This window comes from Pituophis catenifer, unplaced genomic scaffold (genome assembly GCF_029215685.1).
Source record: "Pituophis catenifer annectens isolate HBS135680 unplaced genomic scaffold, rPitCat1.0.hap2 SCAF_1, whole genome shotgun sequence".
Lineage (NCBI taxonomy): Eukaryota > Metazoa > Chordata > Lepidosauria > Squamata > Colubridae > Pituophis > Pituophis catenifer.
The window spans coordinates 337150533-337172917 of NW_027256881.1; the positions used below are offsets into that span (position 1 = coordinate 337150533).

The window sequence follows — 22385 nt, forward strand, 5'->3', positions numbered from 1 at the left end:
ATTTTGCCCCGTTTTGTGACTTTCCTTGCCACGGTTTTTAAGTGAATCACTGCAGTTAAACTATTAAAACGGTTGTAAAGTGAATCTGGCTTCCCCATTGACTTTGCTTGTCAGAAGGTGGCAAAAGGGATCACATGACCTCAGGACACTGCAAATGTCATAAATATGAGTCAGTTGCCAAGTATCAGATTTTTGATCAAGTGACCATGGGGATGCTGCAAGTCGTAAGGGTGAAAAAGGGTCATAGGTCAATTTTTTCAGTGCCGTTGTAACTTTGAATGATGACTAAATGAACTAAATATGAATTCGATGCTACAGCACTATTTATCTTCTGCTACTAGCACAAGGAACTAAAGACAAAACGTGGTGAAGCTCTTACGTGGACAACAACCGCCTTATGGCAATATGAAAACAGAGGGCTGTGTTACCAGAATATGGCTTTTCCTGCTAATACTTTGCATCGTTAATCTTCAGAAAGAAGTTTTATAAATTCACTAAGCTGTCACAGAAAACACAAGGATAATTTTCAAGTATGATTTTGAGACTAGCAGCTTTAAAAAACACTGAAGGAAATATTCCCAGATAGCCAAATGCAGCACCTGCTACAAAATTCACCATTCATAAAGTAAAACTAAGCATACTCTGATAATTTTCTAACAGGAGCCTAACTAGATTGAGATAATAGTGCAGACTACTTTATTACTCTTTTTTTAAAAAAAAAACATTCTGAGCTTCCTTAGGAAGAAGAATAAAGCAAAGCACCCATTATCACCACCATCACATTTCTGAAAGGATTGTTTCATTCATTCATTTGTTCATTCAATGTATACAGTTGTCCATCTGACATGCAACTCAGGACATCATGTTCAAATAACAACAGTATGTAACAAATAACAGGAAAAAAATGCTGGCTTGGGGATTTTGGAAGTTGCAGTCTACACACCTTAAATTTGCTAAGGTTGAGAAATAACTGATCTAAATTAAGCCACTGAGCTTTATAGCTGAGGTAGGGATATGAAACCTGTGCCTCAAAACTATAGGTCCGTGATGGTGAACCCATGGCACGCGTGCTGGAAGTGGCACACAGAGCCATCTCTCCGGGCACGTGAGCCGTTGCCCGTTGTTCTTCTGGGTTCCAGCGCGCCAGCCAGCTGGATTTCACTCATGCGGGAGCGCCGGAAACCGGAAGAGCAGCTGCCCGGTGTGCATGCATGCACTGGGAAAATGGTTTTCTGGTTTCTGGCACACGCATGCGCACCGGCTACCTGGTCTTCCGGTTTCTGGCGTGCATGCAAAGATCATCTTCCCGACACGCGCATGCGCACCAAATGGCTGGTCTTCCACTTTTCGACATGCGTGTGCGCGTGTTCCCGTTTCAGCACTTGGTGCCGAAAAGGTTCGCCCACACTGCTATAGGTAGTCCTCAACATACAGTCACAATTAGGACCAGAATTTCCATTGTTAAGCAAAGCAGTTAAATGAGCCGCACCCAATTTTGTGTCCTTTTTTGCCATCGTTGTTAAGCGGATCGCTGCAATGGTTGAATCAATCGTGAGGTTCTTCAACAAATCCGGCTCTCCCCATTGACTTTGCTTATTGGAAACCAGCTGGGAAGGTCACAAATGGTGATCAGATGACCCTAGGACACTACCAGCATCGAAAATACATGCCGGTTGCCAAAGTACCTGAATTTTGATCACATGACTGTAGGGATGCTGCAACAGTCATTAGTGTGAGGACCGGTCATAACTCATTTTTTTCAGTGCCGTTTTGCCTTCAAATGGTTGCTAAGCAAATGGTTGTAAATCAAGGATTATTTGTCTATGGAGATTCTCAGTCATCCAGGTCATGGTTATCCCAAAGGTGCTTTTTGAAGAGGCAACTGGACTTTCTGGTTTTTCTCTGAAGACATTTCGCTTCTCATCCCAGAAGCTTTTTCAGCCCAGAGCTCAGAGCTGAAGAAGCTTCTTGGATGAAAAGCAAAACGTCTTCAGAGAAAAACCAGAAAGTCCAGTTGCTTCTTGAAAAAGCACCTTTGGGGTCAAGGATTATCCGTACAAGGCATTTCTTATATTTTGAATATGCAAGACCCAACATTCCTGACCATTAATAAGGACATTATATTCCGAAATATGTGACTATTGCAACGTATGGAAAGACTCTTCTCTGACCTGGGAAGGTAGGTTAATCCAAGAAACAAACCCCTGACCTAACATCACCTAGTGACACTGAGAGGATGAATTTCAACCTGCCTTTTTTCCCTAGCCTAGTCCGATGTTTTGTCTAATATTACTCAAATGGTAGTCAGCATTGTTGGCAGGAGATTCCGTCATCTGCACCAATCCTGTAACCTAGTGATCACTTCGTAACTTTCTGAAAGTTTCAATGGTTCATTTAGAAACTCTAAAAGGCTTAGCATAATTTTTGGGGGATCACTTCCTTAACACCCTGCTTGGCCCCGTGACATCTGACAGAAAAGCTATCTGGGATCAACTGTGGCAGAGGGACAAGACCTACAGTAGATCCTTGATAATCTCATCTAAACCAGTGGTCTCCAACTCTGGGAGTTGAAGTCCACAAGTCTTAAAGTTGCCAAGGTTGGAGAGCCCTGATCTAAATTGTACAAATCCATGGCTCCGGAAGTTCTTCCACTGATTGGTTAAGACTTTCTCTCTTGTAAGGGGAATGAATTTCTTCTTCTGCAGGGATGGCAAATTTGATTTTAGGTACTGTAACTGCTTGCTTTTAATACACTTTCCCCCCCTAACTCCTTTCTTGATTGTCTTATTTCGTAGGGATTATTTAATACTTGTTATCCAATCCCTGAGAAGTATAGAAAAACTAGAATGATGCCACTCAAATTTTATATGGATAAATTATAATAAAATTCCAAGGTTTTACAGTAAGCCAGCCTGGATCCATTACGTGAAACAAGGCCTTTAAATGGACATTGCAAGAGTTATGCTGGCACCAGCCCAGGACTTAATATAGCAAAAGCCACACCCGCTGCTTCAGGCCTACAGTGTCAACCAAGCCGCACTCCTTTCTTTTAATACAAAAGTTTCCTCACGGCCATTAACACCATCACCAACTTGCCAAATACAGAGACTTTCATTCTAAAAATGCCAGATCTCCCCCTTCTCTCACCATATCCTATAAACAGATGACACAGGAAGAAGTCACTTGACTCACTGCAAAAAAAATAATAATAAAAAATTGAAAAGGAAGGAAGGGGGAAAGAAAATATTTAATTAAATCATATGGCAGTAAAAAGCTGCTTGACAGGAAATATCCATTTGGGGGAATTTCTCCAAGCGCTGAAATAAACAAATCAATGGACACATACATGAACAAATTTCTTGTGAATGAAAAGTAATAACTACAGTTTTCATTCTACTGGATTTTAACCAATTTGATTGCTGAACTACCACTCCCAAGCAAATACCTATTGTCTGGCTACAATGCACAAGTTGTCTATTGTAAGTGATAGTGCCGTCTATACATATCGAGATTATCAATGGAACAACAAAACAGACACATATACCCCATGCATTTAACTAATGCTAATTCAATGTAAAAATTTTCTCTGGAGGTCTGCAGAATACAGGTAAGTAGTCCTCCACTTACAACATTTGTTTAGTGACTATTTGAAGTTACGCCACTGAAAAAGTTACGACCATTTTTCACACTTAGAACCCCTGCAGCATCTCTGGGTCATGTGATCAAAATTCAGAAGCTTGGCAACTGGCTCATTTATGATGGCTGCAGTGTCCTAGGGTCATGTGATCAACTTTTGCAATCTTTGGACAAGCAAAGTAACTAAAACATATGAAGAAAAGCTGCAGGATTTGGGTTTGATTAGTCTAAAGAAAAAAAAGAATTGGGGATGACATGATACACAAAGAAGAGAGGGTCAAATTATTCTCCAAACCACCTCTAGGCAGAACACGAAACAAGGGATGGAAACTAATCAAGGAGAGAAGCAACCTGGAATTAAGGAGAAACTTCCTAACAGTGAGGATAATTAACCAGGGAAACAGGTTGTCTCCAGAAATCATGGGCGTTCCATCATTGGATGTTTTTAAGAAGAGTCTAGACAGTCACTTATCTGAAATGATACAGGATCTCCTGTTTGAGCAGGGGGCTAGACTAGAAGACCTCCAAGGTCCCTTCCACCTCATTCATTCTATTCTATTCTAAAGTCCGTGGGGAAGCCAGATTCACCCAACAACTGTATTACTAATTTAACAACTGCAGTGATTCACGTTGTGGTAAGATGGGCAGTCAATAAACTTTATAAACGAACAACTGTGGCAAGAAAGGTCGTAAAATGGGGAAAACTATGTTAACAACTGTCTCATTAAACAACAGAAATGTTGGGCTCAATTATGGTCATAAATTGAACATACTTGTATATATTTCTTTGATTGCTTTCCTAGTTTATCTAGTGACAGCAGCAAGGAGTCCCCATTTAAATTTTTTTCACAAAAATCCTTAATGGGGACCTGGTGGCAAATTTAGAGTAAGTATAAACTGAGGCCTAAGTCAGCTGCCCCAAAATTTCAGAGGTTAATATTTATAATATATTTGTTCTGCCGTATTAAATGCAAAATCCTGGATTGTAAGAATATCTGCTGCTGCAGCTGCTGCTACAAAGGCTCCAGCTGTTTGTTTCCTGCCTGCAGATAATGAAGTAAGCTTAACTTAAAAGGAGAAGATGCTTTTAAAAACGTGGATAAGTGGGGTTTCCTTATCCTGCAAATATGAAAAGCCCATATATGAATCTCTACTTGGCTTGTACAAGCCAAGTCCATCCCTCTATATTGATTTTACACCATGTTTTTTTTTTAGGAGCTCAAGACTGTTTAATATGGCAATTTCTGTTTCCCCCCCCCTCACAAAAAACAAAACAAAAACCTGTTAAATAGGTTGGGCTGAGAGAACAAAATTGGTCTGGAGTTCAGCCAGTGAACTTCCATGGATTAGGTATCTATCTGGTAATTAAGGTAGAAGTTTCTTTCTTCTAAAGAGGTAAGGCAGGCGTGGACAATTATGGCAAATTTATGACCTGTGGACTTCAATCCCCAGAATTCCTGAGCCAGCCATGCTGGTTCCTTATAATTCTTCCTTCTTGTGGAGAAGAGGATTAGAGATTTCATATCAGTCTGGAAAGAATAACTTCCCCCAAAAGGTGCTAGCAAGCCGAAGAAGTGAGAAGGGGGCAGTGAGATCCCGCCAAGGCTATCAATGATGCAGCATACTGTCTTGCATTCTGGCAACTAAAGTCTATGAGGAGATATATAATAAATTAGGTTTGCTTAGCCTGGAAAAGTATGTGATAGCCCTCTTCAAGTAGTTGTTAAATCTCACTTACAATCCATTCTCTCTCATCCCCCAATACAGGACATGGAAGTCAATTTGAGCCAGATGTTAGGACAAAACATGTGAACCATACAGACAGGTCAACAGTGGGACCATGAGAGGTGGTAGATTTCCCTTCACTGGATGTGTTTAAACAAGATTTAGAAGCCACTTGCAATTAATTGCTTTAATATGGATTCTTGTATTGAGAAGGTTGGACTCAATGCCTCTACCAATTCTAAGATTTTATGAGGCTGGACTTTGAGAGATGAATGAATATATATGTGGATGTTCTGTTCCCTAATTTTTCTAAAGGTTTTGTGGAGGGGGGGCAGTTCCAAACGGGCCCTGGCCCCGGAGGGTTTGGGACCCGTTCTAAGCCATTAGAACCTGAATAATCATAAAGATCACTTGGGAAGGCTCTGCAACAGGCATTGTAAACTGGACATCACTTTCGGCCCATTCACAATATGGTTTTCTCCATGGCGTTGCTTGCTCTTTGATATTTGAAGGAGGCCTACTATTATAGGCATCTAACGTAGCCAATTTTTGTTTTCACCTAGCATTTTCTCTGTGAGTGGCAGAGAGTTATTTTTTTCTTTTCATCCCCACAGTTCGTTTTAATGTACACGTTTTATGTGGCTCACTTGAATTTACTGTCATTTGATTATACTGCTTTTAAATTTCACTCTTAAAATGCCTTTCAAGGGAAGCGGTATATAAACGATTTAAATAAATAAATGGAGGCTAACGAAGACACAGCCAGCCAGAGAACTCTAACGATCTTTTACACACACACACACAAAAGGAAGCTATAATAGCATTTACAGTGTTGAATGCAATCCAAAGAGATCCAGCTTCATATTATTTATGCCTGGCCATAAATTTACTTCCTTGCCTCCTGCGTATCTCACATGGTAACTGTGGGGATAAAATATGTGATTAATAATTTACATAGCAACCAGGAAAAAATTTAAATGACCTGGATCCACAAATTTCCTGTATAAAAATAGGCAGTTATGTCCACTTGCTTAAGGCTGCCATAGTGAATTCTGCTGATGTTTTCATCCATCCCATTGCAATGCTCCATGTCCCATCAGTGTGCTGTAGCTGCCAAAAAGGCCAATGCAGTCCTAGAGGCTGCATCAACAGAGGTATAGTATCAAGTCCACAAGAAGTGATAGGAATACTCTATACTGCACTAGCGAGGCCACACTAGGAATACTGCATCCAGTCAACACAATATAAAAAAAGATTCTGAGATCATAGAAAGAGTGCAGAGAAGGACAAAGATGATAAGGGTTCTGGAGGCTAAACTGTATGATGAGCTGCTAAGAGAACTAAATATGTTTAGCCTAACAAAGAGAAGGCTTGGTGGGGAGAGGCCTTCCAATACTTGAAAGGCTATCACAGGGAAGAGGGTGTTGATTTATTCTCCAAAGCACCAGAGGACAGGACAAGAAGCAATGGGCGGATGTGTGCCAGAAGGCAGATCCAACCTGGAAATAAAGAGAAATTTTCTGACAGTCAGAACGATTCAACAATGGAACAGTTTGCCTTCTGGAGTTCTGAGTGCTCCACTGCTGGAGGTTTTCCAGAAAAGACTAGACAACCATTTGTCAGGATGGCATAAGACTCCTGTCTTGGGCAGGGGGTTGAACTAGAGGACCTCTAAGGTCCCGTCCAGCCCTGTAATTCTATTGAAAAGGACGGCAATGAGTCAGGCCAACACCTCCCTGGTTATTTTTATGTTTCTCCTAAAGTCTTCAGAGGGCTGGACTGGAACCTCCCATGAGCCTTTGTCTTCACTTCACCCACATCATGTTCTCATGGAAACAAGAACCTTTGTTGTCACTCCCGTGTGTGTGTGTGTGTGTGTGTGTGTGTGTGTGTGTGTGTGTGTTAGGAGGAGGGGAACTGAGGAAAGGAACCGGAACAACTCCAAGCTTGTGTAAGTGATTCTTCTGAGAGAAAATAACTCAAGTGCATCATTACATGGAGCAGCAAAGTATTACTTTAGAGGATCAGATAGCTAATTAAAACAAGACATATTCTATCATTGGTGCAAATACAGGTAGTCCTCGAGTTACGGCCACAATTGAGCCCAAAATTTATGTTGCTAAGTGAAACATTTGTTAAATGAGTTTTGCCCCATTTTACGGCTTTTCTTCCCACAGTTGTTAAGTGAATCATTGCATTTGTTAAGTTAGTAACAGGATTGTTAAGTGAATCTGGATTCCTCCTTGACTTTGCTTGTTAAGGTTGCGAAAGATGATCACATGATTGCAGGACACGGCAACCGTCATAAATATGAACCTGTTGCCAAGCATCTGAATTTTGTTCATGTGACCACGGGGATGCTGCAACGGTCGTAAGTGTGAAAAACGGTCTTAAGTCACATTTTTCAGTGCTGTTGTAACTCTGGTCACTAAATGAACTGCTGTAAATTGAGGACTACCTGCATAATAAAATCCTTCCTGGTATTAATGCAATTACCATTTCTTGTGTCCACAAACAAAAGTAGACGAACAATTGTCCCCACCCCATTGGCATTTTAGAAATGCAGTCCCCCTAGGGGACTCCCACAAGTTTTGTCTTTGTTCGTTTTTAAGAGAGGATCCACTGTCTCAGAGAATACCAGCTGGGATCTTCTGACCTGGCTTTCTTCAGGATTATCTCTGTCTTCCCACTACTTCTAAATTTCTCGGGAGGAAGTAGCCAGAGAACTCCTCCGGTTGCTTAGCAACCGCCTTGGGGACCTTGCACCATGGACACCATTTTAAGAGGCCTAATAGGCCCCTCATAATCCTTACATGAGCTCACCTATAAAGAGGCAAATCTTTGCAAAGTTTGCTAGAGGCCCAGTTTTGCAGAGGGAGAAAAAAAAAAAAAGCAGAAAACATTGAAAGGGGGGTCATTATCACTAAAGTGACATTCTTAATTTGCCCACACGGGTTGATTGTGGTGACAGACAAAAGGGGCAGCATAATTACCCTAATGAAAGGCCTTCCTGCTAGCCCACTAATTTGCCCCAATTTTAGGACAAGAGGAATCACACAGGAAATGGCAAAACCAAAACCCCTCTCGTTGTTGGTTTTTGTCAAGGGGGGACCCCTTGGTCATCCTTCTACCAAATGGTAGTGAGATTCCAAGCTCAGTTCAAGTTACTAGCCCCTGGCAGTATTACTCTGAGAAACAAGAATTATTAAAAGGCATAAGCTTATATGAATTGCAGTTCATTTCCTCCGACTCATAGTGGCTACTGGATGCATCTGATGGGGTAACACAGATCTCACAAGAGCTGACACTTTATAAAGAAAATTGGTATTGCAGGTAGTCCTTTTTTTTTTTTTTAATTTGATTTATATGCCGCCCTTCTCCGGAGACTCAGGGCAGCTTACAATGCGTTAAGCAATAGCCTTCATTCTTTTGTATATTTTATACAAAGTCAGTTTATTGCCCCCACAAACTGGGTCCTCATTTCACCTACCTTAGAAAGGATGGAAGGCTGAGTCAACCTTGAGCCTTGGAGAGATTCGAACCAGCAGAAATTGCAGGCAGCTGTGTTAATAACAGGGTGCATTAAACCACTGTACCATCAAGGCTCTGTCCTTGACTTACAACCATTCGTTTAGTGACTGTTTATAAAGTTATAACGGTACTGAAAAAAGTGACTTACTTACAACCGTTGCAGCATCTCCATGGTCATTTCATTAAAATGTGGATGTTTGGCATATTTTTGTTCATATTTATGATGGTTGCAGTGTCCATTTTGGGACTTTCTGACACACGAAGTCATTTGATTACCTTTTGCGACTTTCTGACACGCCAAGTCAACGGGGAAGCCAGATTCACTTAACCACCATGTTACTAATTTAAGAACTGCACTGATTCACTTACCAACTGTGGCAAGGTAGGTCGTAAAATGGGGGCAAAACTCACTTAACAACTGTCTCACTTAGTAACAGATATTTTAGGCTCAATTGTGGTCGAAAGCCGAGGACTATGTGTACCAGATTCCTGATTTTTTTTTTAATTTTTTTTTTGCACCAACAGACTAGCATGGCTTTCCTAGAATGTCTACTCTTAGGATAAATCAGGTGTAAAGAAAGCGAATGGATGTGCACGAAACAATAATAATGAGGCACACTTGGATCTGGCTCGATGTATTGTTTGAATCCAATTGCTGTAATTAAAAAATGGGTCTCTATGATGAGAATTTAGCAACTGTAAACTGCAAGCGTTCCACCCATTTCCCATCATGTAGATTCCAAAGCAGACATTTATTAAATTTCTGTGTACTGCTGCAATCAATTCAATCCTCAATGGTGGGCTATAAATGCAACAAATAAATAATATACAACTTCCATTGCCAGGACAGATATCTCCTATGTTACAGCAGTCCATTTGTTTAGTCTAGCTGCTTCTTGAATCAACACAACTGGGCCTTACTTGCTGACATGCTAATTCTCAAAGCAGTGAGGAAGACCTATTTGTTGTTTTATGGTGCTTTGTTGGATGTGTCACAGAATACAAAGCATAGACAACATACTGTTTCATCTGTTGCTGGCATTATAGGCTTAGGCTGCCAAATAAACTGCACTTAGAAGGTGGTTAAGTCAAAACCGTGCTACCCAAATTAACGGTCATATTTTTGAACTGGAAGGAGCCCAATCTGCCTTGATGTTCTGTTCTGCAACCTGTTTGCCTGAATTCTTACTCCGAGTATGGTGGTGCCCAGAACTGGACACAAAACTCAAGACAGTCAGTAACTGTAACATAGAACAAAATGGAATAATTAACCTCCTGTGATTTGGACACAATACATGTAGTCCTTGACTTATGACGACAATTGGGATAAGAATTTCCATTGCTAAACAAGGCGGCTGTTAAGTGAGTCACACCCAATTTTATTGCCTTTTATGCCACGGATATTAAAAGAATCTGGCTTCCCCCATTTTTACTTGTTGAATGTCAGTTGGGAAGGTCACAAATGGTGAACCTATGAACCTGTGATGCCATAAATATAAATATATGTCTGTTGCCAAGTGCCTAAATTTTGATCATGTATGTATGTATGTATGTATTTTATTATTTTATTTTATTTTATTTTATTTTATTTTATTTTATTTTATTATTTTATTTTATTTTATTTTATTTTATTTTATTTTATTTTATTTTATTTTATTTTATTATTTATTTCTATAACGCCCTTCTCCCGAAGGACTCAGGGCGGTGTACAGCCTGATTAAAAGCACAAAGACAGACAAAATTTAAAAATAATTAAAATTATTAAATAATTGGCTCAATTATAAAACCCCCAAATTTAAAATCCCATATTTAAAACCAATTAAAATCTTTACATTGATAGTCTGGCCTGGCGGAACAACAAGATTTTGAGGGCACAGAGATTGCAGATCTTACGCATTCATGTAACCATGAAGATGCTGCAATGGTTGTAAGTTTGAGGACTGTTTGTAAGTTATTTTTTCCCAGTGTCACTGCAACTTCAGTCACTAAATAAATGGCTGTAAATTGAGGAGTACCTGCAGCACTATCGAGGCAGCCAATTCATACTTGTCTTCTTTTGCAAATAGGAAGCACTGATTAACTACAATTCCAAATTTTTGCAAGTTCCATTGTCAAGATAGATGTCTCCCATTTTCTACCAGTCCACTAGATTTCTTTCTCCTAAGCAAGTAACTTTGCATTTGGTTCCTTAGTTTATGTTGTTGGATCCACTACTCTAATCAATAAAAAACATTTTGCATTTCTCCCCTCAAGTATTAACTGTTCAACCCAGTTTTGCAATTAGCAACTTTCAAAACTACTCTCTCCAATTAGTCATTAATAAAAATGTTGAGAACGACTGGACCAAACCTTGCAGTGCCCCATTGATAGCTTTCAATACCAGAACTACTAATGAGTACTCTTTGAATACAATTTTCAAGCCAGTTGTGTATCCACCTGTTGTCATGCCATCCAGCCCACACCTACTGATCAGAATAGTATCCCTCTTGAGGATAGACTGACACAGAGTTTAACACTATTCTACAAAACAGTAAAATCCAAATTATTCTGCAGGGAAATAGGTATTCAAGGCTAGCTATGTTTATGACACCTACTATGTATTTAAATATATTTTTCTCACTTTTTTTTTGTTTTAAACCTAATTATATATTTATTTTAGACTGTTCTATTTTGCTATTGTGAACTGCCATTAGGATTCAGCAGTGTAGTAGATAGATAAACAGGAGGGTAGTCCATCAATTAGTTCCCTAAAATCAAGATCTATTATGCCTACTGCATTCCCATACTCTATTTTGCATCCCAAATAAAAATAAGATACACTGCTATATAATCCCTCCGCAAGATTTTGTATTATTCTCCACCCCATCCTCTGCATTGCTTCTATACTTACTATATTTTTGTGATGGCTTTCAACAACAACAAAAAAGTGTGTTACAGATTTCTGCAATTTTTCTAAAGCAGGGGTGTCAAACTGGCGGCCCGCAGGCCGGATGTGTCACGTGCAGGCCACACCCACTTATCGTCATGATAGGTTATGATACATCATGTGACGCGATCGAGTTTGACACCCGTGTTCTAAAACAATGGTTGGGACCTGTTAAATCCCACTTGAACTGACCACAAGGCGCTCTTCTGACCATTGAATTTGCCATACTGCCTGTGACTGATCTAAACAAGAGATCAGAGCAAGCTGTAGAGGTAAATTTTGACATAGTGAAATCCAGTCACATCTGGACCTACTCACATCTGAGTAGGTCTAGATGTGACTGGAGCAAAGTTACATGGGCTTAATTTGACCATGTTCCCTGTGGGAGTGAATAATTTTTCTACAGCAAGAGGTCTGTCATCAGTGGACTGGGCCAATGTCTTACTTGCTCCTTTGGGCTGTCAGATGACATGCGGTCAATTTGGGAAGTGGTACATGGAAAGTATCAACTATCTTAAAAGGAAGTGATGGTGAACTCACTTCTGAAGAGCCATGCCTTGATCTAATTATATTAGACAACTTCAACCATTCTCCATTTCCCCCTTTTTATGAAAGAGTTTGGCCTACTGAACCTCACAATGGCATTCAATACTATTGACTGATAGCCCTCTGGACCAGGGGTCTCCAACCTTGGCAACTTTTAAGACCTGTGGACTTCAACTCCCAGAATTCCTCAGCCAGCTTTGCTTTGAAATCCACAAGTCTTAAAGTTGCCAAGGTTGGAGACCCCTGCTCTGGACCATCTACAGGGACTGGAAGAAGGTTGAACTAGCTTACAGGGGTCCCACTTCCCCCCAAAGGGGCTGTTCCTATCAACGGTCCTGAGAAAAGGTGATCAGACAACTGATCTCTCTTTTGGAATATGCCATTGAGGTTCAGCTCCCCTGTTTTTCAAAAACCATCTACACCTAATCCACCAGTTTAGAGTGAGATATCATTTGTCTGCTGATGATACTGGATGTCAATCATGGACCAAACTGGAGATGCAGAAGTCTTGACTCAGGGTCTGGTGTCTGGAGGGACAGAATTGGGGTGGGGATAATGTAAACGGGACCCTGGCAAGATAAAGAGTTATTGTTTGTCCAAAATCTGCCTGCATCCCTGTCAGCTCCTATGCTGGTTCTGGATGTGTTATAGGATTCTTCTGAAGGAGAATACTATAACTACTTCTTCAAGGTCTTCAATGTAGGCATTCCTTTGGATTCATGGTTGCCATTGCCCTCCCTCCCTCCTCCACTCTTATATCCAAGAGAAATCAAGGCAGAGTAATCCTGAATTTCTTTATTATCTCTCCTCTCTCTCTCTCTCTCAAGGCTAAGATGGTGTTTATGTATCTGCCTGTGCATTCCTTCTTCAAGGCTCTCTCCACAAGCCTCTTCACTTTGGCAATGGTGACACGTGACTTTACGGCCTCCGGACTGGATGGCTACAACATGGAACGGTCTCAGAAGCCTATTTGAAAACCACTTATTTTATTTATTCCATTTTTGGAACGGCCCATCTCCATTTTTGCATTTCGAAACTGCTCATCTTTTGAAACCATAACTACCACAGAAAGCGGCTGACCATATGCTGGCAAGTCCACCACAGCCACGTGATACAGGCAGTTCTCAACTCCCGACCATTCATTTAGCCACTGTTCAAAGTTACAATGGCACTGAAGAAAGTGACCTACGACTGGTCCTCACACTTACGAACAGGGGTCTCCAACCTTGGCAACTTTAAGACTTGTGGCCTTCAACTCCCAGAGTTCTCTACTCATGTATTTTTGCAGGCACTGGTCTACTCATTTGTTTTCTTTTAACACTGATCAGCTGTAGGGCAGCCTTTTGAAGCCCCGTGGCAAGAGTTTAAACAGTTTTTTTCCCTCTAGCCGATCAGCTGGGACTCAGGAGGCAGCAATAGATTGGGGGTGGGGCCAAATAAAAGGTAAGAATAATGCAGGTGGGGGCGGGGGGGGCAGAACCAGTTCGGTGACGTCATATCGTCACTGCTACCGGCTCGGCAGAACCAGGCGGAACCCACCACTGAAGTGGATCTATCTGATTGATTACATTTCGAAACCACCCATCTTCCTCAAAAAGGGACACTAGGTGGTATACAAATAAAATATTAAAACATAAAACATTAAAACTGTGTACAGTGAGAGTAGGGGGGGAGAATGTTCCAGAGGGCAGGGGCAACGGCAGAGAAGTCAAAATTCTTTAACTGATGAGGTCCACAATATTCCTTCCCTGCCTGACTGGGTTAGACAGGTTGATGTGATGGGACAAAGAAGCTGTGGCCCAAGCTGAACCAACTATTTTTCAGATAAACATTTCCAGCACTGTTAAAAAGAAATTGGCAGCCTCTGATAGGTATTTGTTCGTTAATTCCCAGAGGAAAAAAAATCCAATTCCCTCAAGGTAATTTTCAGTGGAGGTAAATTTTGTTGTTGTTCAGTTGCTATGTTGTATCGGACTCTTCACAACCCAATGGACCATAGTAAGCCAGCCAGCCCCCCCCCCGGTCCTCTACTGTCTCCTGGAATTTGCCTAAATTCATGTTCATTGTGTGGATGACATTACTTAGCCATCTCCTCCTCTGCCGTCCCCTTCTCCTTTCGTCTTCCGTCTTTCCCAACATCAGGATCTTTTCCAATAAATCCTCTCTTCTCATTTGGTGGCCAAAGTATTTGAGCTTCAGCTTCAGTATCTGTCCTTCCAAAGAACAGCCAGAGTTGATACCCTTCAGGATTGACTGATTCCAGGTAAATTACCCAATGACATTATTTACTGTCCATGATTAAATCAGGATGGGAAGCAGCGGCAACCAAAATCAAAGAAACAAGAGGCCTCAAAAAAACTCAGGAGGAAGAAAATAAATCGGGTAAATATTTACAGGATGATTGTGATAATGGATGAGGTGCACTCCTTGCCAGAATCAAACAAATCAATTAAACTTCTGTTTTGAGTCAAAAACCAAAACTTAAAGAGAATGGTTAGTAATCTTTTCATTTATTTATTTGTTAAATTTATTTGCTGCCCATTTCGCCATGGGGTTACTCTGGGCAGCCTACTATATTATTAGCAGGCTCCTGAACTGCTAGTTATTTTTCTAGATATTCGACAAATTTTAAGCATTTTTTTTTTTATGACAGACAGCAGGCAAAAGCTGTAGGATCAAGAGAAAAAAAAAAAGATCATTTACAAACACCTTTTCAGCCGGCCTGAAGTGTTCTGGAATCCAGTCAGACAATAAAGGAGAATGCAGTACAGGTAGTCCTCAACTTACAATTGAGCCCAACATTTCTGTTGCTAAACAAGGCAGTTGTTAAGTGAATTTGGCCCCAATTTACCTTTCTTGCCATAGTTGTTAAGTGAATCACTGCAGCTGTTAAGTTAGTAACAACAGTTGTTAAGTGGATCTGCCTGCCCCATTGACTTTGCTTGTCAGAAGGTCGCAAAAGGTCTATGACATGACCCTGGGACACGGCAACCGTCATAAATACGAGTCAGTTGCCAAGCATCCGAATTTTGATCATGTGATCGTGGAGATGCTGCAACAGTCATATATGTTAAAAAACGGCCGTAAGACTTTTTCCAGTGCCGTTGTAACTTCAAACAATCACTAAATGAACAGTTGTAAGTTGAGGACTACCTGTGTAAGAAACTTTTCCAATGCTTCTATCTGGAGTTGCCTTTGAAGGGTGCTCAGAAACTACAGTTAATGACAAATACAGCACTGCCATTATTAACCGGGATGGGCTATAGAGAAAATATTACACCAGTTTTGAAACAATTAAAAGTTGTGACCAATGACCACATTATTTTATGCTCAACTCAACATAACAACATACTCACCCAGCCCTAAAACTCCAATCTCAGCAGATAGCTTTTCATGGTCAGGACTAATGTGCTTTTAGGGCTACTTGCTCCTAATTCTTTAATTGTGGCATGTTTTCTTTGGTATTTCTCTTCCTGAGTCATCTGATGGCATCTTTATTTTATTTTCAGTTTCAGGTGAAAATTTGCTTTCTCTCACTCACACGCATAAAAACCTCCTCCTAACAGGTTTTTGTTTTTGTTTTTTAGTTCTTGCTTTGCACTTTAAGGTTTTTAATTTCACCCTCTACAATTTGTCTTTTACAGATTTTAAGAACTAAGTCATCTGGGGGACTGAATGCTCCCTCCTTTATCTGCTCCAAAAAGTTGAGGGACTGGATGGATTAGGGTTTAGAAGAGAAAACTCCTGTCCTTGCAAGTGGAAATCTTTTCACCGGACATGAAACGTAGCCCACGACATTACATGAACGCCGTTTCCAAGTCTAAGCCTCTCTGTAAGCCCGTCACTGAAAAGCGGCCATCAGATGACTAAGAATAATGAAATGGGATATGCTGGAGAATGCCATAGATTGGTGAAGCTCCCAGGACAACTGGTAGGAATGACGTAGCCCTGAACACTAAATCTACTGTACGCTAAGAATCTGTCTCTTTCTTTACACTGCGGCATTTGTGCCAACTCATTCCCCACTGACTTCTTTAAGATCCAGATGTTAAAGTAAGCAAAGAGTTGGGAAAAGTACTAGGTGAGCTCTTCAGGTTTGGGAAGCGTGCCAAGCACAAGCAGATGCTGATGCAACAACACAGCTTTACTGTGTAACGTCTTCCCTTTCTTCTTTGACCATTCCTCCACCTGAGATGCAAAAATGGGTAACAAAAAAGACAAGCGCTTGTCCCAGCAAATAGAGGTCTTCAAACTTGGCAGCTTTAAGACTTGTGGACTTCAACTCCCAGAATTCTCCAGCCAGCTGTGCTGGCTGGAGAATTCTGGGAGTTGAAGTCCACAAGTCTTAAAGCTGCCAAGTTTGAAGACCTCTGGCCTAAGGGAAGACACCATTTTAGCAAGCTCATTATTATTGGAAGGAAGATACTACAAATTTCAATTCTACAAGTACAGGTAGTTCCCAACTTACAATTGAGCGCAACATTTATGTTGCTAAGCAAGGCATTTGTTAAGTGAGTTTTGCCCCGTTTTACCACCTTTCTTGCCACAGTTGTTAAAAGTTAGTTACATGTTTGTTAAGTGAACCTGGTCTGCCCATTGACATTGCTTGTCGGAAGGTTGCAACACATAACCCTGGGACCCTTCAACCGTCATAAATGTGAGTCAGTTGCCATGATGTATCTAAATAAATTTGTTATTTGAGGAGAAGCAATTGCCTTGGAGTTCGATTTGTGATGGGTGCATTACTCGGAGCCTGACACCAGCTGAATTTTGGATCACGTGACCATGGGGATGCTGCAACAGTCATAAAGTGTGAAAAATGATCATAAGTCACTTTTTTTCCCAGTAATGTTGTAACTCTGAACGGTAGTAAATGAACTGTTGTAAATTGAGGACTGCCTGCACTTTTTTCTCATCCAAGAGGGCACAATCTATTCCACGTGGCTGAAGTGAAATAATAAAGTGAAGTAATAAATGTTTGGGTCTTTAGGGTACCATAAGGCTAGCTGCTGTTTTTGCTGCCAAAGACCAACATCAAAGACTTTATGCAAAATACCTCTCCATATATAACAAATGAGGACACATTGAATGAAGATAGTCCTAACATACCACCATTCATGTGATGCCCATTCAAAATTACAATGGCACTGGAAAAAAAAATGACTTAGGACTGGTCCTTACACTTATGACCATTGAAGCAGCCCACAGTAGCATGATCAAAATCTGGCCCCTTGTCAACCAGCCTATATTTACAATGACTGCAGAATGCTGGGTTACGGTGATCGCCATTTGCAATCTTCTCCGATAGCTTCTGACAAGCAACGGCAAAGGGGAAGTTTAATTCACTTAACGACCGAATGATTCACTTAACAAATTCAGTGATCTGCTTAATCACTGTGGCAAAAAAGGTCATAAAATCACTTAACAACTGTTTTGCTTAGCAATGGATATTCTGGTCCCAACTGTGCTTATAAGTTGAAGACTACCTGTGAATGGCAGTGCTTCAATCATTTGAGTTCTTTCAAGGCATTCTCTTCTCACCAGTGTTGCAACCAATCGGTAAGAGTTGCAAATATTACCCTCATGTTATAAGCTAGAGAGGACATTTCCTCCCCCCCAGGAAGTAATGTTAACTGAGATCATCAATTTTCCCTTTTAAGCTAATCTCTTTGGTGGTTAGGTACATTCTTCCAAATCTTTGGGTTTGACCTTCCTCCTTTGTCTCTCTGCGAACAATTCTGGAAGAAAGTATTTATTTTGACTCTTCTTTGGTTACCTCTATCAAGCAATATGGCTTCATACAACAGCTAAACAGAATAGTTCAAGTTTAAATTAACCACGCATGTAAAATTCACAGATGAAAAGCAGGCGGAAGTCCAGAAACTCAGAACCAAAAGCAAAACCAATACAAGCATGTTGCATGCGAGCTAACTTCAATCCCCAAACTCTAGGCCTGCGCATTTCACAAGTTAAACTTCATCAGAACCCAGAGTTTTCTTATACTGAAGAAAATGCAGTCAAGGCTGAATTCTAAAACCAAATAGGCTGTCCAGCTGCATCTCTGACATCGAACTCAGACCAAAAAAGTCTGCAAAGTGATCAATTCAATAGAAATAGTCTTGCTGTAGAAAAGCCTACAGCAAGACTTCTCCCTTTTCTGTATTCTCAGCCCCTGGTGTTCAAAGATAGACCCGCTTCTGAACACAGAAATGTATTGTGGCTAATAAGGGACTTAATTTACTTACTGCTGGACTCTGCAAGTGGCCCCTGTCATTTCCAATCATACTGTAAAAGACTTGCTGTATCAGAGCAAAATTTCACTGACCTCAGAAACTCTGGCCAGTCTGATGCTCCTGCAAAGTATACAAACAAGACAAGAAGGCACCGCTTTGCTCCCAGCGATTGCTCTAATAATATATTGTATTATGGCTAAAGAAAACCACGGTCTTCAGCTTCCGTGGCTAATTAATAGGCAGACTGCCCTTCAATGTTACAACACACAACATATATACTTCATCGTTTTTAAAGAAATCTAAGTACTTACATTACCTACAAACTAGTTTGCCTGTCATCTCAGCCCACCCATAGGAAATCTGTGAAATTCAGGAGGTATGGGACACCCTGTGCCATTTATTTATTAAATTTACACGCAGCCCATCTCACTGTCAAGTGCCATCAAGATTCCGTATGTGCCATTGGAAGATTACTAGGTCTCCCCGCCATAATTCCAAGTTATCAACCCTCCTCCCCCCCAAACAAATTTCATACACACTTTGTTCATTCATTTTACATTTGAGGGTTGGCTTAGCAACCATCTGTATTCACCTTTTTAGCATTAAGGGAAATCTCCTGGCGGAATCTAAACTTGGGTTAATTGGGGAACAAATCCTGCAAACGATGGTTAGAGGCTTCTAAACGGATTCAGAACAATGAATCGATGGTGCTAGGGAATAAAAATGAGTGCACTCAGGCTTACTTCCAATGAAATATTCACAGATATGCTGCTACTATATGTGGATATTCTTTAGTTGGCTGTCAACATTCTCCTGATTTTATCCCCATGTCATCTGAATTGGGGCCCCGCTGTTTTACTGTGTCCTGCGATAACAACTGTGGTGCCAATTCCTTCCTCAGTGACCATTTATATTTTAATACAGGAAACAGAGCATGTTGCATTTATAATTTTAGAAACTTAAATAAGGGGGGGGAGAGGGGCTCCCTCATGACTTTGAAAAAGATGTATGGGAGTATTTCCCCCAGGAACCAGAGGAAAGTTTTGCCAGAGTGCCATCTCTTAGTTGCAATTCTATTCACTTCAGTGGAACATTTTAAAAAATGCAAGGGGGTTTTAGGAGAGGAACACCCACAACCGTCCTGGAAGGAAGGGAGGGGACACGCATCCAGGAAGGGGTGGGGCAAGAAAGGGGGAACTACAAGGTCGACCAGACTCCTGGGGGTGGGGGGGGGAAGCTTGCAATACCCCCCCTCCCCACTTTATTTTTTTTAACGCATGTTTCAAGCGAAGGCAAAAAAATAATACGTGAGCAGGACAGGGACGGGGGGGAAAGGACTTTTACTTTGACAGCAGATTCTTTCCGGCTGCAAACCAGATTAAGGGCCAGAAGGAAAACACCGATGTGTCCCCTTAAGGTTCCTGCCCCTCCCTCCCTCCCTCCCCCCCCGCTCTTAAGGCTGCTTTCTCCCCCCCCCTCCCTCCCTCCCCCCAAACTCCCCGAGAGCTGCCTCCGCGATCTCTTCTCCTTCCAGGGCCATCATCTCTGGAACACACAGAACACCATTGTCCACACTGGAGCCCCGTTTTCAAGCCCTTTCCCCGGCCTTCCTCCAAACCAAGCGGCCCCAAAACTCACACCTCGGGTTTTTGGGCAACAAAAGAGCGGACGGTCCCACGAGGGCTCCTTTCTAAAACCGCGACTTTATAAAGAAAAAAGAAAAAAAAGGGGGGGGGAGGGGAGGATCTCCCCTCTCCTTCCTCTTCCTCCCCCCCCCCCAATCTTAACTCTACAATTCGCTTCCCAAGCGTGCATGATGGTGGAAGAGGAAGCAAACCCGGGCAGCAAAAGGGGGAAGGGAGCTATTGCAACTTTCCGAAACAAATATTGTTTCTCTCTTCTCCCCACCAGCACCAGCACCCCACCAAAACCAGCAAAAGGCCGGCGGTCAGTCTTTTTGGATCAGATCGGAGGGGGGCTTTGTTTTGGAATGAAGAAAAAAAAAGTTTTTGTTTTTAAAATGAAAAACATTATTGAGAAGAACGAGGGAGGAAGAGAGGACAAACCACCTCCAGATCATCGCTTCTGCTTCCCCCCCCCGTCCTATCCTCCATTAAGTAAGCCAGAATCAACTTCCTTGGAGTTTTGGGTTGTTGTTCTTTTTTTAAACAAGATCGAAAGCCGTAGGAGTACAAGAAAGTGTTTTATTTCGAGCTCTTGGGGGGGGGGAAGGAGGAGGCGGCGGCTTTAAAACCTCGGCGACTGCGTAGACGTCCGCAGAAGCCCCCACCGCCACATTTCACCCCACTTCTTCAACTTGTCGGGGGGAGCTTTTAGGGTCGCCCAACTAACTGCAAAGCGAACTTGGGAGAGAGGCCTTAAAAGCCGAGGCTTTCTGACGCAGGTTCCACGTACCCCCCCTCCCCTCCTCGGTTTCATTAAAAGAAAAGGGAAAAAAAAACTTTGAAAAGGATGCACTTACAAGACTTGCTGGCTCGCGATCCAGAGGAAGAAAAAAAGGAAAAAAGAAAAAGATCCCGTCCTCTACAATCCGCTTCCTTTCTCTCTCTCTCTCCCTCCCCCCCACCTCGTCCTCCACAATCGTGGGGAAAGGGGGGGAAAATGGTATAAAAGAAGCCTCCTCTTTTTAAACCAGCCGGGTAGATTCCTCCTTCCTTCTGATCCTGCCGCTCCGTCGCCCCCCCTCCTTTACCAAATGCGCTTCTTACACGTGCGGTCGGTCGGAAGAGCATGCGCGCACACGGTGCCTAATTCACTGGGGTTCTTCCCTCCTCCTCCTCCTCCTCCTCCTCCTCCCGGTCAAGCTATTAATTAGATTGCATTGGCAAAAATCCTCCTCCTCTACCACCGCCGCCTCCCCCCTCCTCCCTTTTATTTGGCGTAAAATGGAAGAGTTGGGGGCGGAGAGAAAAGAGAGAGAAAGAGAGGTAACAGTTGGTAGAGTTGGACCTGGAACCAGGCGAGGGTTAAAGGAATCGGCGTCGGAAGGCCGGGCCGGAGATTGGAGAACGGGGAGCTGATGATGCAGCAAAGCCACCCCCACCCCATCCCGTCTTTCTTTACGCGGCAGTTCGGGGCCACGTGGAGAGGCCGGGCTAATAGGGCTCACGCAACCAACGAAGCCCGCTTGTGTGTGGCCGGAGAGATTGGGGAAGGGGGGGGGACCGCTTCCTTCCACGTGTTGGGGCGCGCAGCTCCCACCGAGGAGAGGAGAGGTGGCGGCTGAGACATCCGGCCCTGCTGAGCCTCCTGAAAGGCGGTCGAGGAGGAGGAGGAGGAGCGGCCGCCGTCAAGCCCGGGCAGGGCGGTGCTTCCGAGGGCGCTCCGATTGTCCTGGATGGCCTCGTCGAGGGAAGAGCGAACCAGGGCTCGGGTCCCGGGCGGCCTAGTCGAGCCTATGAGCCATACCGAGAATGGTGTCGCTTCTCCGAGCGTTTTCTTTTTAACAGGACTTTGGGCAACGCGTGCTCGGGGAGGGGGAAAAAAAAGGGGGGGGGATTTCTTGGCCTCCGTCCGCGTCCATCGGATCTCATCGGCTGCAAAAACTGGAAACGGCGGCAGCCTCTCCGGAACGACCCACCGACAAGCTTGCAAAATCGCGAACGAGCTTTGCAAATTCTTCGCCAGGCTAGATCGCTCTTCAGTGCTCTTCTCGGGTTGGGATTTTTGCTGTGTTATTATTATTATGCATGGTGGGAGAAGCGGGGGGGGGGTTCCCCCAGTTGTGTGTTATTTTAATTTTCTTCAAGACACTGGCGTTTTTTATT

General features: G+C 42.4%; 1 protein-coding gene across 3 annotated transcripts in view; it reads right to left on the reverse strand.

The window, feature by feature from the left end:
- Nucleotides 1-21399, reverse strand: part of GATAD2A (GATA zinc finger domain containing 2A) — a 93195-nt gene extending 71796 nt beyond the window's left edge. For all 3 annotated transcript variants that reach the window (XM_070944060.1, XM_070944052.1, XM_070944067.1), the window contains exon 1: nucleotides 21080-21399. The gene's annotated coding sequence lies outside the window, so the exon portion shown is untranslated. The remainder of the gene's footprint in view (nucleotides 1-21079) is intronic.
- Between the last annotated feature and the right edge of the window lie 986 nt (nucleotides 21400-22385).